The 7,863-nt window shown below is 34.3% G+C and overlaps 1 protein-coding gene across 1 annotated transcript in view; it reads left to right on the top strand.

The window, feature by feature from the left end:
- Nucleotides 1-4,000: 4,000 nt before the first annotated feature.
- Nucleotides 4,001-7,863, top strand: part of LOC106478693 (cytospin-A-like) — a 67,478-nt gene continuing 63,615 nt past the window's right edge. Inside the window, exon 1 of the mRNA XM_022382365.1 lies at nt 4,001-4,310. The gene's annotated coding sequence lies outside the window, so the exon portion shown is untranslated. The remainder of the gene's footprint in view (nt 4,311-7,863) is intronic.

Genomic DNA, 7,863 nt, shown 5'->3' with positions numbered 1-7,863 from the left:
TAATCTTGTATATAAGCCGCCAAGAAGTGACGGCAGTAATGTAATTGAACTGCAGACAGAGTGAGACTGACGATTGAGCCGAGCACGTGAGTCGTTCGTTGTGAATTATAGCGTTTGTTATAGCGTGACTATGGAAATTAAGTGCATTGCAAAGTTGTATTCAGAAAGAATAAACCAGTTTTATTTAAGAAAGGACTTGTGTTTCTAAAGTTTCATCGGAAAGAAATTATACCGGAAATTAACTAACGACCAGAGACGTAACAGTATGATCAGACAGACAGTAGGCCTGGAATATGTTGCTAGGCTAGATTGAAGATATTTATATCTTTCGATTCTTCATCCCCAAAAGCTTCAGATTTTGTTAAATAAAAGAATTCAGTCATCACTAACAATGTAAGTTACAGTATCTTAAGCTTTTAGGGCATATTGTATCAATTATTTGTGCTTCCTGGATAGAGTTTGCAAATTGTTATCCTGTAAAAAATCTATAGATCTACTTGTGGATCTACCTAATTTACCCACTTATCAGGTGTAAATAATTCGTTGACAACGTGACAAGCATCATTAATTGGAGGGTATAGAATACAAGTCATCCAAGTACAAAATTTGAAATTATTAACTACAGAAAATGATATGCGATAATTTGTTATGAAACTATTAGATAGCTCATTCTGACACTTCTCTCTCTCTCTCATATATATATCTGTGCACACAGATATTGTTCTTTAAATATTCATCTCATCTGTTATACAGATGTACAAATACAAGAGCAGTTGGAAAAAGCCAAAGTCAAATAAAGAGGGGAAAAATGTAGAGAAAGTAGTAGCTAAAACTAGGAAGCTAATGGATTTATAAGCTTCATCATCTAGTGCCGAAACCCTCACGAGCCAAGACAGTGGAAACAATAATATAGACACTAAATCTTTGAATGCTGATGAACGTCAACCTCATCGTATCAAATTGAGCCCTTGCCCTCAATCAGAAATTACCAAAAATACAACCGCCAACCGAGACTATGAAAACAATCATGTAGAGACCACAACTCTTGATGCTGATACTGTCAGCCTCATCAAATTGAATCCAGCCCCTACCAACAGGAAAAAATAAATTATTGCAATAGCGATGAAGATACGAATCCATCCTATATATTAAACATTGGGACATGGACAGAACTTTGTGACGAAATCAGAAATTTTGTTCGTGTGTCGGAGATTACTTATTACCAGCACACGGCTGCTGATTTCAGAGCATCTACAAAATCGATTCTAGATGCTCAAAGACATTTTTTTTATCGCGAGAAATTTAATGCAGAAAAGGTTAAAAGAGATTGGCTTTGCTGCTCACCATCGAATGGAAACGCCTTCTGCATTACATGCAAATTGTTTCAACAGCAATGTAAACTTCTTTGCTAGCAACAACTGGTTACTCTGATCTGAAACATGCTGCAAGGAATTTTAGTCAGCACAAAACAAGCTTGCTGCATCAAAGTTGCATCACCAAATTTGTTATCTGTAAAACCAAATGGGGATGAATTGACAATACTTTAACAGAGCAGATGGAGTCAGAAAAAAACATACTGATAAATAAGTTCTAGAGTGTATCCTCTCCATCATCTAGAGGGGTAGCATCAAGAGGAAGTGATGAATTAGTTGGTTCGGTGCATAATGGCAATTACTTAGGAATACTGGAGCTATTGGTTGAGTATGATACATTTCTGGCTGAACACGTTAAAAAGCACACAAAATAAGGGAAAAATTCATGTTTCATACTTATTCCCCACTGTTTCTGAAGAATTCATAGAATTCTTACATAAAGAAGTTTTCACCACCATTATCCAAGAAATCAAAACATCCAAGTATTACTCAGTGTCTGTTGACATATCCCACGCAGATCAACTGACAATAATCTTTAAATAATACATTCTAGATGATGGTCCTGTAGAGAATTTTGCCACACTCTTATCGATAAGCAATTACACAAGAGCAGCTAGAGTTCTCATTAATTTCCTTGGAAAGAATGATAAAAGAATTCAAGATTACTGTGAGCAGTCTTATGACAATATATCCAATATGAACAGCAGATATGCAAGCATTGATCAAAGAGAAGTACCCCATAGCAAAGTATGTTCCCTGCTGTGCTCATTTGCTCAGTTTGGTTGGACTGAAGTACTTAAGCTTCTTTACAGAAGACCTCCACAATGCCACCAAAAACTTATTAGTACAAATCCTATGGACTTGGAGAATTACACAGAGAAAACAATTGCTCAATATGCCGCCTTCTGCAAAGTAGGGTTCGTTGAAAAACCATCTGAATCCAAGGAATAAAGTATGCTGAGAATGATATGCGACCACTTTTGTGCATTAAAAAGGACTTGTTAAAATCACTTGACAGCAAACAGATCATAAATGCCTTTGCTACAAAAAGAGCCAGGAAGTATAGATGACATAATCTGCTACTACTACTGGGCATACTATGTGAGTACCGGTGTGATGTAAGCGTGTGTGTGTGTGTATATATGCGTGAGTTGATGAGTTTGTGTGTATTTGTTTTTTCTGTCAATATGCTTTGTTGTCCAAATGCAAATTTTGTCTGCGTTAGAGTACCACTTTTCCTATTCAAGAAACATATAACATTTTTCATTAATCTGTAAACGAGTCTTGCAAATGTGTGGGTATTATTTTCCCATTGTTTCCAAAAGTAAAACATATTTTGAGGTTTAGTTTATTTTACCTTAGTCTTTAGACGCGATCATAAGAGGCCCAGTAGAAATATTTAGCCCCAAGCCCAGCTGACTCTTACTCCGCCCCACTGGCATGGAGTATTTGTTTTGTTTATTTACTATTTCTGGTAATATATAAACCTTATTTATGTGACACTACAGAATGAACTGACACATGTGATATTACCTGACTTCTGGTACATAAAGAATTGTCACGTTGTAAATGCTATAGAATGAACTGTGACGTTATAAGAGCCCAGGCTATGTACTGTTAAATTGTATTGTTTCGTCTCTGGTCGTTAGTTAATTTCCCGTATAATATCTTTCCAATGAGACGTTAGCGACACAAGTCCTCTCTTAAATAAAACTAGTTTATTCCTTCTCAATACAACTTTGAAATTCACTTAATTTCCAAGGTCACGCTATCATTTAAACAAACACTATAATTCACAACGAAGGGCACACGCGCTCGACCCAACTGTCCGTCTCTAACTCTGTCTGCAATTCAATTACATTGTTGCCGTCACTTCTTGGTGGTCTTATATACAAAAGCACCGTACATCTAATAAACACTCGAGGCTTCACGAAGGGGCATGATTTTTCTAGAAGTTCATGATGTGGTACTAGCGTCACGTGACTTCCGCTGTCGTAACAGTATACTAGTGTTACTACTTGACTTCTGGTACAGAACGGTCGTGTTTTACATGTGATACTACCTGATTTCTATTACAAAACGAACAATCATGTTGTACTAGTGTTATAACCTGACTTCTAGTACAAAATGAATGTCATGTTTGACATATGATACTATACGACCAGGTACATAACGAAATGTCACGTTGTTCGTTTGATACATCTAAACACATGGTATTAGTTCGTACTGAAGGTAAATTTCACGCTTAAAGAGATTAACAAATAAGTAATGATAACAAACAACAGACATAATTAAATCATATATCATCCAGTTTGGGGGAAAAAAGTTACATACACACATGTATATAACAATTGTCTAAAACCAGATGTTTTATCAGTTCAGAATTCAGTTGGGGTAATATTAAACCCATAATATTTGGAAACAATGAACGATATGAACTGTTGATTTGCAGTATAATTTATGGTTATGAAGGTATACTAGCACATCTTTCTCGTACTATCGTAAACGTTTCCGTTTCTGCCCTTTCCGTTTGAACGTTCGTGGAGTCTTTCCTGGGACTCAATCAAGTAGTCTTTTCTGCGCATGACTGTGAATATAGCTTAGGGCGTGCAGCCGACAGTTGTTTCTGACTCGTCGATCGAAGCAGTTGCTCGCCTGAAAAAACAGTTGCATAAAACGGCTTTATGAGTCCTAGAACTTGTAGTCATAATTGTACTTGTGTTGAAAATATCGATGTGAAATCTGTATATATTGCAATTAATTTTAATATGGACTGAAGCAGTTTTTTTTTTTCAATTTGAATATGAGAAATTACGTGCAACGGCTATGCCAAAAGTGTAACCACTGTTCGTCACCTACTATTACCAATAGGCAATTCCAACAGTGTTCAGTATGGTAACATAATCGGAGTGTGTAGGAAAATGCCGACTTTCATTGGTTTGTATTCTTTCGTTGTATTTGTGTCGTACTGATGTAAGAGTGATGCTTTACTGGCGGTTATTTGACCTCCAAATGTGTTTTAAATTTAAAGAGCTATTGAAAATTGTGCATTTTGAAACTAAACACGTACTCTGAAATATATCAGATAGCTTCAGTTGATCCTCTAACCAACAGTTTGTACACAGTATAGGCCTACACTGTCGTGCAGTCGCGTTGTAAACATCTGTCCGACATGACAAGTCTTGTGGACTATAGTCTATACTTAATAAATGTTTATATTATAAATGTATATGAGTTTGAGTAAGAACATAACTTATTCTATCGACACGTACAGCCAGTGCTATGCTCTTCTTCTGTGACTATTTCATAATTATCAACTGAGTTTTTTTTTACGGTGATTGTATTAATTTTTCATTTTTAAATAGTATTAGTAATTAAATACTGAAAATAATCGTGAAAGTGAAAGAGAAATGCTTTCACACAAGCCTGTGACAAGCTGTGAGATCTAAATTTGTACATACTAATCTACAGTTTTCTTGCATAACAGTAGAGAATCACAGCTAAACTCGACTAAGAATTAAAAGTTTTAATTTATACATTTCCCAAATTTTATAGCCAACATGGAAATCTGTAACTCTTTTTTTTTTTTTGTCTTACTTTAGTGAATGTTCCTATTCCCGATCAATGTGTATGAAACGGGAAGTCTGAAGAGATGTGTACGTTGTAAGATAATAACAGTAACTCCAAATCAGAAGAATTACAAACCATAAACGAGAGAGAAGAAGTTAAATATTAGGAGAGAGAGCCAACTTTAGAATACTTGGCAAACCTAATAGTTACTAAATGTCAGTGAATAGTTTATGGCAAAATTGTCAAGTGACCTTGCAATGCACTCACTATCTTGCTTTGTATCACGTGATGTATCAAATATTGTTATTATATTCAACATACTGATATGGGAATGAGATGTAATTCTACGCTGTTAAAGGAAAAATACTGAAAGTCCGATAGAAAGAAAATCAGTTCTTGCCACTGAGAATGCCTTACTTTTTCAAATAACATTAAATTTTCATTTTTTTTAAATTCGTGAATAAAATTTGGCGATACAGCATTCATATATCTTACTAAATCATTCATCTCTTAACGAGTGGAAGTTCGATCATATCCTTAAACATGGTAAGTTGCCCCTGTTGGACCTTGGCTTATATCCTCCTTTTCTTGTTTGTTACTGTGCGTTTTATTTCATCATATCCTTACAAAATAAAATTGTAGGCTATCTGTTGATCCATATTCTCCCTTTCTAGTTTGTTACTATTCATTTTGTTTAATCACAACCTTAAACATTATAAAATGTAAGCTAGCTGTTGGGCAATATTCTCTCCATATAGTTTGTTAGTGTTGATTTTGTTTAATCATAACTTTAAACGTAATAAAATGTAGGCTAGCTGTTGGTCCATATTCACCCTTTTTAATTTGTTACTGTTCATTTTATTTGATCATTTTAATAAACATGGTAAAATGTAGGCTAGCTGTTAGTCCATACTCACCCTTTTTAATTTGTTACTGTTCGTTTTATTTGATCATTTTACTAAACATGATAAAATGCAGGTTAGCTGTTGGTCCATGTTCTTCCTTTCTAGTTGTTATTGTTGGTTTTGTTTGATTATATCCCTACACGATAACATGTAGGGCAGCTGTTGGTACATCTTCTCCCTTTCTAATTTGTGACTGTTAATTTTGTCTGATCATAACTTTAAACAAGATAAGAAGTAGATTATCTGTTTGTTGATATTCTCCTTTTCTAGTTTCATACTGTTCGTGTCCTTTCACCATAACCTTAAAGATGACAAAATATAGGCTAGCTGTTGATCCATGTTGTCCCCTTATAGTTTGTTAGTCATGATTTTGTTTGACCATGACTTTAAACATGATGAAATGTAGGTAAGCCATTGGTCCATATTTTTCCTTTCTGGTTCGATGCTGATCGTTTTGTTAGATCATATCTTATATTTATACGATAAAATTGTAGGCTAGCTGTTGGTCCATATTCTCCCTTCCTAGTACGTTTTCTTTTATCATATCCTCATGTGATAAAATGTAGGCTAACTGTTGTTTGATATATTCCCTATCTAGTTTGTTACTGTTCGTTACGTTTGATCATGACCTTGAACACGATATAATGTAGACTACGTATTGGTCGATATTCTCCCTTTTTAGTTTGTTATTATCGATTTTATTTGATCATAACTTTAAAAGTGGTAAAATTTAGGAAAGCTGTTTGTGCATATTCTCCTTTTCTAGTTTGTTACTGTTCATTTTGTTTGGTTATATCCTTAAACGTGATAAAATGCAGACTAGGTGCTAGACTGTATTCTCCATTTCTTGTTTGTTTCTGATGGTATTGTTTGATCATATCCTTAAACATAATAAAAGGCAGGCTAGATGTTGAGCCACATACTCCCTTTCTAGTTTGTAACTGTTCCTTTTTGCTTGATATTATCTCTACACGATAAAATGTAAGTTAGCTGTTGGTCCTTATTCTCTCTTAATTTTGTCAGTCTTGATTTTATTTGATCACAACTTTGAAAATTATAAAATGTAAGTAAGATGTTGGTCCATAATTTCTCCTTCTGGTTTGTTACTGTTATTTTTTTTTTATCATAAACTTAAATGTGATAAAATCTAGGCTAGCAATTGGTCCATTTTCTCCCTCTCTAGTTTGTTACTGTTTATTTCGTTTGATCATATCCTTACATGATAAATTCTAGGCTAGCTTTTGGTTCATATTCTATTCTCCCTTTCTAGTTTGTTACAGTTGGCTTTGTTTTATCTTATCCTTACACAATAAAATGTAATCAAGCCGTTAATTAATATTCTCCCTTTCGAAGTTGTTATGGGTGATTTGGTTTGATCATAACTTCAAAAATGACAAAATGTGGGTAAGCTGTTGGTCCATAGAACCTTTCGAGTTAGTTACTGTTGATTTTGTTTGATTATAACTTTAAACACTATAAATTGTATGTTAGCTGTTGGTCCACTTTCTCCCTTATTAGCTTTTTCTGTTGGATTTGTTTGAGCCTAACTTTAAACACGATAAAATGTAAGGTAGCTGTTTGTCCACATTTTCATTTTGTAGTTTGTTACTGTTTAGTTTTGTTTTATCGTATCCTTAAATACTATAAAATGTAGGGTAGCTGCTGGTTCATAATTTCTCTTTCTATATTCTTACCGTTGTCTTTGTTTGATCATATTACACGATAAAATTGTAAGCTAGCTATTGGTCCATATTCTCCCATTCGAGTTTGTTAATGTTGATTTTGTTCGAGCGTAACCTAAAATATGATAAAGTGTAGGCTAGCTATTGTACCGTATTCTCTCTTTGTAGTTTGATTGTGTTAATTTTGTTTTATCATATTTAAAAGGTATTACAAGTAATAATGGCTGGAGACGGCTTGAATGGGTAATGAAGAAAAACTTTAATATAACAGCAAATGTACAACGTTTCGACAAGGTTTTGTCATCATCAGGTACCTTGTCGAAACGTTGTACA

This window comes from Limulus polyphemus, unplaced genomic scaffold (genome assembly GCF_000517525.1).
Source record: "Limulus polyphemus unplaced genomic scaffold, Limulus_polyphemus-2.1.2 Scaffold242, whole genome shotgun sequence".
NCBI lineage: Eukaryota > Metazoa > Arthropoda > Merostomata > Xiphosura > Limulidae > Limulus > Limulus polyphemus.
This window is presented reverse-complemented; position numbering and strand designations above follow the sequence as displayed.